The sequence below is a fragment of the Daktulosphaira vitifoliae genome, unplaced genomic scaffold (genome assembly GCF_025091365.1).
Source record: "Daktulosphaira vitifoliae isolate Bord-2020 unplaced genomic scaffold, ASM2509136v1 Scaffold_4, whole genome shotgun sequence".
Classification (NCBI taxonomy): Eukaryota; Metazoa; Arthropoda; class Insecta; order Hemiptera; family Phylloxeridae; genus Daktulosphaira; species Daktulosphaira vitifoliae.
In genome coordinates, this window is record NW_026099575.1 from 41,598,176 (window position 1) to 41,608,668 (window position 10,493).

General features: G+C 27.1%; 1 long non-coding RNA gene across 1 annotated transcript; it reads right to left on the minus strand.

Moving 5' to 3' along the window:
* Window positions 1-1,261: 1,261 nt before the first annotated feature.
* Window positions 1,262-3,152, minus strand: LOC126905671 (uncharacterized). Its single transcript, XR_007704073.1, has 2 exons — window positions 2,148-3,152; window positions 1,262-1,777 (listed from the first exon to the last, which is right to left on the minus strand). It is a non-coding gene; the product is annotated as an uncharacterized LOC126905671 (long non-coding RNA).
* Between the last annotated feature and the right edge of the window lie 7,341 nt (window positions 3,153-10,493).

Consider the following 10,493-nt stretch of genomic DNA (forward strand, 5'->3'; position numbering starts at 1 on the left):
AATTAAGCATTAAATAACATAGAATTGTCACTTATTTTCGCTAGTTTTCTATTCTAGACTTCTATTTTTAAAAAATTACTGTATTAATTATAATTACGTAACAATAAATAAAAAAAAAAAAACCCAGCACAGGGGGGTCGCGGCACAGTTGTGACGTAATATAGTTGGATCAAGTATAATGATATCTGACAGTGATTAAAATCACTATCAAAAATAAACGCTTCGATGCAAATCTTTAGATAGTGTTTAATTTTAAAAAAATTGGTGTTTTATTCCAAAAGCTACTTGATCTGCTGGTTCCTTATTAATATCTCGATTAAGATAAAGTATGTCGAATGAAAAAGGGTTTATTAAAAAATATTATTTCTCATAAAAAAATTGTGTGGATCCATACACTTTTCAATAAGTTATAGCATTATAAAGTTAAAAATGTAAAAAATAAAATCGAGAATTTTCACACAAAATTAGAATTTGGTAGCCATTTTCGCCGTGAAGACAAGTCCAGAGGTCGAATTTTTTTTTTTCAAATTAAAGCACATTACATTAGCTTTAATTTAATATATATATAAAAGTGTCAGACCTTCCGGAACATTTTCAAAAATTATGTTGAAAAAGTAAATTTTTTGTGAAAAAGTTGTCATTTTAAATCCCCCCCCGTGGGCAGGTTAAGTGTCAGATTTACAAAAAAAATATACCAAATGATAAGTAAATACATCAAGCATCTATAAAAAATTTATATTGATATGTTCATTTTTGAAAAAGTTACGGCAGTTTTTAGTAAAAAAAATTGAAAAAATTTCGAAAATTAGCGATTTTTTAATTTTTTTGGTTTTTGGAGGTTTCCCCCATTTACGGGGAACGAGGGAAATTTTTTCAATTTTGAAGGGTAATGTCTTCGACTAGATACGATTTGTGATCTTTTGACGTATCGTTGAAAGAAATCCGTTCGGTGAGAGCTGAGAAAAAGTGGTAACAGACGCAAAAAAAAATAAAAAAAAATCACATCTTAGTAAAACCAATACCTTCTCAGCTTCGCATCAAAGCTAAAATATCTAAATATTTTAATATTCAATTTAAACATTTCAAACAAATATTATCAATGAAATTATACTATATTTTTATAAACAATAAGTAGGAATATATTTGTATTTACGCACCCATTTTTAGCTTCGATGCGAAGCTGAGAAGGTATTGGTTTTACTAAGATGTGTTTTTTAGCTTCGATGCGAAGCTGAGAAGGTATTAATTTTACTATGATGTGTTTTTTTATTTTTTTTTTTTTTTTTTTATTTTTTTTTTTGTGTCTGTGAACGCTCAATCTCAGCTCTCGCTGGACCGATTTTGATGAACAATATGTCAAAAGATCACAAATCGTATCTAGTCGAAGACATTACCCTCAAAAATTGAAAAAAATTCCCTCGTTCCCCGTAAACGGGGGAAATCCCCCAAAAAATTACAAATTTAAAAATCGCTAATTTTCGATATTTTTTCAATTTTTTTTACTTAAAATTGCCATAACTTTTTTAAAAATGACCGAATCAATATAATTTTTTTTTTTATAGATACCTTAGATAATTACCTATCATTTTATATATTTTTGTGAACATTTGACCCTTTAACAGCCCAAAGGATGGGGTTTCAAAATGGTAACTTTTTTACAAAAAATTAACTTTTTCAACTTAACTTTTGAAAATGTTCCGGAAAGACTGACAATTTTATATATACCTTAAATTAAAGCTAATGTAATATACTTTAATTTGAAAAAAAAAAATTTGACCTCTGGACTTGTCTTCATGGTGAAAATGACTACCGTATGCAAAAATATGCTATTTTTGTGAAAAAATTCTTGATATTATATTTTACATTTTTTAACATTATGTTGCTATAACTTTTTAAAAAATGCATGAATCAACTTTATTCTTTAATGATAAATACTTTATATATACTTCTTTCATTCGACATACTTTTTTTTAAAATCGGACCATTTCCCTTTATACAGGGGGGGTGCAAACCTTTTAAAATGCGTATAGAAAGTAGAACTTTTTCAACTTAACTTTTGAAAATGTTCCGGAAAGACTGACACTTTTATATATATCTTAAATTAAAGCTTATGTAATATACTTTAATTTGAAAAAAAAAAATTTGACCTCTGGACTTGTCTTCGTGGTGAAAACGGACATCAAAGTTAAAGAAAAACGTACGATTTCCGTGAAAAAAATCTCGATTTTATATGTTATATTATTTAATTTATATTTTATATAACTTTTGGAAAAATGTATGGATCTATATTATTATTTTTTTATAATAAATATTGATATACCCCTTTCATCTGGCACGCTTTTTTTGTAAATCGGATCATACCCCTTTAACAAGGGGGGTCAAAACTTTAAACATGCGTATTGTTACTACGATATTTTCAATTTAATTTTTGAAAGTATTCCGGAAATACTGACACTTTTAAATATATCTTAAATTAAAGCTTATGTAATATACTTTAATGTGAAAAAAAAAAATTTGACCTCTGGATTTGTCTTCATGGTAAAAATGACTACCGTATGCAAAAATATGCTATTTTTGTGTTAAAATTCTGGGTTTTGTATTTTATTTTATTTTAAAATACCTGACAAGGGGAGTACAGATTTTCATAAATATTATATAAATTAAAATTGATATAGTATAGATAGTTAAACTTATTTAAATATGTTTGTTTCTTTTAAGTCGAGAAAAATAACTTTGAAATTTGAACTAGCTTAAATAGCCAATTTTTCAACCGCCGGAAGCAACGTACGGTTGCCGAGTTGGTAAAATTTATGTTTTACACGCTTGGGGTACGAGGTTCCAACCCGCATATGGCAATGAATTTTTTGCATTTTTTCTTAATTCTTTTTAAGTTAGTATAAATTTTAACTCGTTTGATTTTTATCACATTTAGATTCAATAACTTCAATAAAGATCAAGGATCCCATCACTTTAGTCGCCCCTTGCAAGAAGAAATTTCTTATTCGTATTAAAATTATTTTACTATATTTTAAGTTTTCGCTTCGATGCAAAGCCGAGAAGATATTTTTTTGTGACTATCATTTATTTTCTCTGCTCTAACTTGACCTACTTTTTTCAACAATACGTCAAATTACTACAATTCGTATCTAGTTGAAGATATTACTCTCAAAAATTGAAAAAAAAATTCTAATTTATCAATTAAACAGTTAGTTATTACATCGTCTCCATAAAGACAATTAAAATCATTAATTTCTAATGTTTTCAAAATATTTATTAACGAATGAAGTTTGATATGATAGGTTTCAACTACAAAATTAAATCATTTTACTTTGTAATTTAATAATTTTTTTACTCTATTTGTGTGTGCTACTACTAGACTATAATATTACAATTTTTTTTTGTAACATGTTGCTATATAAATCATTTCTAAAAAAAATGATTGTTTTTTCTCCTGAATTAACAATTGATTTTTACAAATATAATCAAATTTTATAATACACTCAATTGAGTAAATCTTTTTAACAACTTTGTTTTGATTGGTACATTTAGTTAAAGTAAATCATTAAAATTAATTAAGTTCTCAATATTTCAATTATAGAATCTTTTCAACAAACAACAAAAGTTCCTAGGAAATTATTACTATTACTTCTATTTAAGTTATCTATTACCATAAAAATGCAAAAAAATATTGAGCTTTTCTGATAAATTTACAATAAATAGTAATTATAAAACTTTCTGACTGCATATTGATCTTAACGATACAATTTTTTTAATTGTCATAAAATTTTCTATTTAATTATGTCAATGTCAAACTTACCAATTGAGCTAAAAGTTATGGTAAAATAAATTTTTTTTTTTTATTATAAACATTTACAACAATCAACTTTAAACGATTAACAAAATAGGTTAAATATGTCATTTTCCTTATTTTTAACTTATTAATAATCAAATTAATATTAAATATTATATCAAATCAGTATTAATTTAAAACAATTTTTTTTGTTCTTAATTATTTTTTTTTATATGTAAAAACTATTTTTTAATAATATTAAAACTTAGAAGTTATAGAAAAAGTCTAATTGCACATTTTAAAACATCGCGAAAAGTTGATTTAGAATAGTATATTTTTGTTTCTGATGGAAGTTCCTTGTAGTCCAGTGTATAAAACTTATAACTTTGTTAATTGTTATAACTTTATCAAAAATGACCAAATCAGTATATTTTTTTTTATTTAGATGCATGTCTTTATCTATCATTTGGTTTTTTTTATAAATCTAACCCTTTACCTGCCCACAAGAGGGATTCAAAATATTAACTTTTTTTTTTTTAGTTAAAGTAAATCATTAAAATTAATTCAGTTCTGGATATTTCAATAGTAGAATCTTTTTAAATATCAAAAATTACTTAGAAATGATTACTATGATTTCTATTTAAGTGTTCTATTACGATAAAAATGCAAAAAATAATGAGTTTTTCTGATAAATTTACAATAAATAATAATTATAAAACTTTCTGACTGCATATTAATCTTAAAAATAACATTGTTTTAATTCTCATAAAATTTTCTATTTAATGATTCATTCTAGTCAACGAAGGAGTAATTTTGCAGAATAGCAGAAAAAATTCCCAACAAACTTTTTTTTTTTTTGTTTTAATTAGGCAATTGGTGGATTATTCCAAAAGCAACATCAACTCTTATTTCTTTAATTATATCATGATTAGTAGTTCTTTGATTTTAAAATATAATATATGAATATATACTAATTATAATTATTAAATTTAGTATGAAATTGATATTTAATATTGTAATTTAAACGGAGAAATTATAAAAATAATAAAGAAGTTATATTTTGCTTTACTTTTACGTGTATAAAAATTTAAAGGGCTTGATACAATAATTTTCAATAAAAACTGTTTGTTACTATAAAAAAATGCACTGGACTACAAGGAACTTTCATCAGAAGCAAAAATATACTTTTCTAAATCAAATTTTCGCGTTGTTTTCAAATCTGCAAGTAGACTATTTCTATCACTTCTAATTTTTTATATTATTACTAATTATATATATAAAATAATAATTAAAAGAAAAAAAAATTTGTTTTCAAATTATTACTGATTTGATTTTTAATATGTTAAAAATAATCAGTCCAAATTTTCAATTTTAACCTATTTTTTTGGTTCTTTAAAGTTGATGAAAAATTTTTGATAAAGATTTATGAAAGTTTATAGTAAAATAAATTGAATATATTACCATAACTTTTAGCTCAATTACAAGTTTAAAATTGACATCTAGGCCTGTCAACAAAGGAAAAATTGCGGAAAAAATTTTGTTTTTTTAAAAGTTGAATTAAAATATGTATAATGACATACTAATAGTCCTCAAGATTGGAATTGAGCTTTTTTTTTAAATCCTCGCAAAAGTTCAAAAATATGAGCTTTCTTAATTTTCTCAAAAAAAAATATTTAACTTACAAAAAAAAGTTTCGCACAAAAGTTGTTTAAAAGACAATTATAAATAAAAATATAATCTTATATTTTTTCATTTAAACAAATATTTTTCGAGTTACATTACATTTAATATGAGTAATAAAATTTATATTCCATTTTTTTCATTTTACGGTTACTTTTTATCATGTTATACTTACATTAGACACAATGTTATAAATGCATATGTGTGTATGTGTGAGTTTATTTATTTATTGTATCATTAAAGTGTAGTGTATATTGAGATACAACCGATAGAGTAGGTAATTGATTTGACGCTATATTATTTAAACCCAACTAAACGCTAAATTGTACATTCCGAAATAACAATCATATTATGTCAATTGCCACCGGAATATCTGGTAATATTTTTCTTTTTCTTTGCCTTAATCCCAACTACTTGGGGTCGGCCACCCTTATCCTAAGCTTCCACTTGACACGATCTCCCACATCTTCTACGCTCACATCAGCTGTCCTCAAATCGCATTCAATAGCATCCCTCCATCTCTTTTTTGGTCTTCCTCTATCTCTTCTTCCTTCAACATTCATTTCTATAACTGTTCTTACAGCTTTCGATTCTTCTTTCCTCATACCATGACTAAACAATCTAAGTCTATTTTCTGTCATCTTATCCACGATTGACGCAACACCTATACTTCCTCTTATATGCTCGTTCCTTATCCTATCTTCTCTAGTCACTCCACTCATCCAACTAAGCATTCTCATCTCTGCTACACTTATTCTCTGCTCTACTTTCTTATCAACCGCCCAACACTATGAACCATACATCATAGCTGGCCTCACAATTTCATACTAAATTTAAAAACTATAATTAGTATTTATTCATATATTATATTTTAAAATCAAAGAACTACTAATCAGGATATAATTAAAGAAATAAGAGTTCATGTTGCTTTTAAAATATTTCACCAATTTCTCTAAAGGAAACACTATCTACAGATTTGCATCGAAGCGTTTCTTATGATAGTGATTTTAATCACTGTCAGATATCATCTATACTTGTCCCATCTATGCCTCGTCCACACTGTGCCTCGACCCCACTGTGCTACCGTTTTTTTTTTTGTGTCTGTTACACTTTTTCTCAGCTCTCACCCAACCGATTTCTTTCAATGATACGTCAAAAGATCACAAATTGTATCTAGTCGAAGACATTACCCTCAAAAATTGAAAAAATTTCCCTCGTTCCCCGTAAATGGGGGAAACCTCGAAAAAATTACGAATTTAAAAATCGCTAATTTTCGAAATTTTTTTACTAAAAACTGCCGTAACTTTTTCAAAAATGAACATATCATTATAAATTTTTTTTATATAGATGCTTGATGTCTTTACTTATCATTTGGTATATTTTTTCATAAATTTAACCCTTAATCTGCCCACAAGGGGGGATTTAAAATGACAACTTTTTCACAAAAAATTAACTTTTTCAACTTAACTTTTGAAAATGTTCCGGAGGTATGACACTTTTATATATATCTTAAATTAAAGCTAATGTAATATACTTTATTATGGTAAAAAAAAATTTCGGACTTTATCTTATCTTCATGGTGAAAATGACTACCGAATATTATTTTTGTGTGAAAATTCTTGATTTTATATTTTACATTTTTATTTTAAAATGCTATAACTTTTTAAAAAATGTATGATTAATACAATTTTTTCATGAGAAGTACTATTTTCATTCGACATACTTTTTTTTTAAATCGGACCATTTCCCTATATATGAGGGGGGTTCAAATCTAAAAAATGCATGTAAAAAGTAAAACTTTTTCAACTTAAATTTTGAAACTGTTCCGGAAAGTCTGACACTTTTATTTATATATTAAATTAAAGTTAATGTAATCTACTTTATTATGCGAAAAAAAATTTCGGACTTTATTTTATCTTCACGGTGAAAATGGCTACCAAATGCTATTTTTGTGTGAAAATTCTCGATTTTATTTTTTACATTTTTAACTTTATAATGCTATGACATATTTAAAAGTGTATGGATCAACATTATTTTTTTATAAGAAATAATATTTTTTAATAATCCCTTTTTCATTCGACATACTTTATCTTAATTAGGATATTAATAATGAACTAGCAGATCATGTAGCTTTTGGAATAATCCACCAATTTTTTAAAATTAAACACTATCTAAAGATTTGCATNGCTTCGATGCGAAGCTGAGAATTTAAAATTAAACACTATCTAAAGATTTGCATCGAAGCGTTTTTTTTTTATAGTGATTTTAATCACTGTCAGATATCATTATACTTGATCCATCTATGCCACGTCACCACTGTGCCGCGACCCCCCTGTGCTGGGTTTTTTTTTCTCATAATTATAAGAATAAACTTTAGATTTATCCATTTCAATATCATCTAATACGTCTTTTTTCATCTCTGAAATGAAATTTTTAAATTATTATAAATACATGAGTAGCCAAATGATATACATACATATACATGATATGACCAAAAATAAATAAAATAGAATAAATTATATAGTATTTACCCAGTTACGTTTCACTAATATAAAGTTTAAAGTACCTCAATATAAATAATTAAATGGCAACACACTTTTATTTAACTAAATAATTATTTAATTAAGAAAATGATTCTTTTGGTTGGACCAGTCTGTCACGAATTATTGATATTTATATCTTGGTGATAGTGAGAGAACAGCCGGGAAATGCTTGAAACGTTTCTACGTTTTTACTCTTTTAAGTTTGTTTTTTACTAACTTAAATTTATCAATGATACGAAAACACAACGCAAATTATTCAAATAATCAATTTATTTTAAAAAAGATAAATATATACTAAAAAGCTACATATCATATCAGTCTTACTTTAGGAACTACTTAATTTAAGGTGAAGGTAGAAGTATAACCCTGTGGATCACGGTTGGTAAAGCGTTTTTACGAACACCGTTACAAAGGATTAAAAGAAATATTTAGGAAAAGCTAGTAATCTTGATCACGGTTGATAACGCGATGGTTATGATCACCGTTGAAGATTATACTAACTTTTTAAGTAAAGAATTTCAATATATAAAATTTTGATCGCGGTTGGCAACGCGTTGTTACAAACACCATTGAAAATTATATATATTAAATATTAATATATAAAGAACGAAATAAAGAAACTTACTCGGTGAAGCGGTGTATGCACGTAAACTAGTCAGCAATTATTATTGCAATCAGAAGTATAAAATAAATAACTTTTACACTGATATAAAAAAAAAAAGAACATATAGAAGAACAAGAAGAATAATAATTATACAATTAGTGAAGGTGTACTTTAAATTACTCGTCACCACCTGAGTAGTGTAGACCAATCGCCCACTGATCATTTATTTTTTAATATTTTCTAATGAATAAATGTGTATTTTAATATCTTATTTAATTTGCGAGTTCCTGTTTAGACTGATATGTAACATAAAAGAGTTTACTAGCATTATTATCAATATTATTAAATAAAAATACATTATATTATATTCTTTTGAATAAAAGTTATCAAACAGCGCAGTCCAGCGGACTTTCTTGCAACTGACAAAACCGTACTAAAGCTGTAGCGTAACTCTACAATAAACATAGTTTAAAAAAAACTAAAAAAAACGTTTTTTAAGCAAATCGAACTAATAAGTTCAAAATAAGCTTAAAACAATAACGAACGAAAAGTACTAGTATTATTGTAATAAAAGCGTCGAGCCCTCAATATACGAAAAAGTATACTTTTCTAGTACTTTTTGTTCGTTATTGTTTTAAGCTTTTTTTAAAAATTATTTTGAACTTTTTAGTTCGATTTGCTTAAAAAGCATGTTTTTTAGTTTTTTTAAACTATATTTATTTTGCACTTTTTAGATTCATATTTTTTTTTTTTTTTTTAAGAACGTTTATTAGAAAATTTACAATCTATACAGCTATATGTACAATAAGTAAATATGTAAATATGATGAAGACGAGTATTTAGCTGTTTCCGTTTACTTTTAAGATGAGGACCCCATGTGAGCGTTCTGTCGAATAGCAAGCCCAGGTATTTCGCTTCCCTTGCTTGTGGAATAATAGTGTTGTTGAGAATTATGTTAGGACAGACATTTTGACGAAGGGTGAAGGTGATGTGGGTAGATTTTAGTTTGTTGATTTTTATTTTCCAGGTGTCACACCACTTGGATAATATGTTGAGGTGAGATTGTAAAAATTTGCTACAGTTATGCGGATCTTGATCGGCAGCTAGTATTACAGTGTCATCTGCGTATGTTCCGATGAGTGTGTTTGCGGTATGTGGAATATCAGCTGTGTAGATGATGTATAAGAAAGGATCAATGTCGCTACCTTGGGGGACTCCGGCTTGAATATTATGATAATCGGATAGTGTGGAATTAAGTTTGACTCTAAAAGACCTATTTTCAAGGTATGATTTGAGTAGTAGAAAGTATGGTGCAGGAAATATATTTTTTAATTTATATAGTAAGCCGGTGTGCCAGACCGTGTCAAATGCTTGCGCGACGTCGAGGAATACGGCAGAGCAGTATTTTTTGGATTCGAGAGATGTAGCAATAGCATCTACGACTCTGTGGAGTTGATGGAATNCATCTACGACTCTGTAGAGTTGATGGAATGTGGCATGTTTTGGTCGAAAACCAAACTGAAATTCAGGTATGGTATTTTTCTCTTGCGCTAATGGGAGAAGTCTGCTAAGGAGAAGATTTTTGAGGATTTTACCGAGAACTGATAAAAGACTAATTGGTCTATATGACGTCGACTTTTCTGGGGGTTTTTCAGGTTTTAAGATGGAGATAATAATTGCTGTTTTCCATTTAGGGGGGAAATAAGAAAGGCGAAAGATCGCGTTGTAAATATATGTAAGCAGTATGATTGTTTTGGGCGGTAGATTTTTTATTATTTTGTTACTAATAAGATCGTGTCCAGGTGACTTGTTGGTCTTGAGTTTTTTGATGATTGATGACACTTCTTTGGGAGTGGTGGGTTTTGCTGGAAGGGCC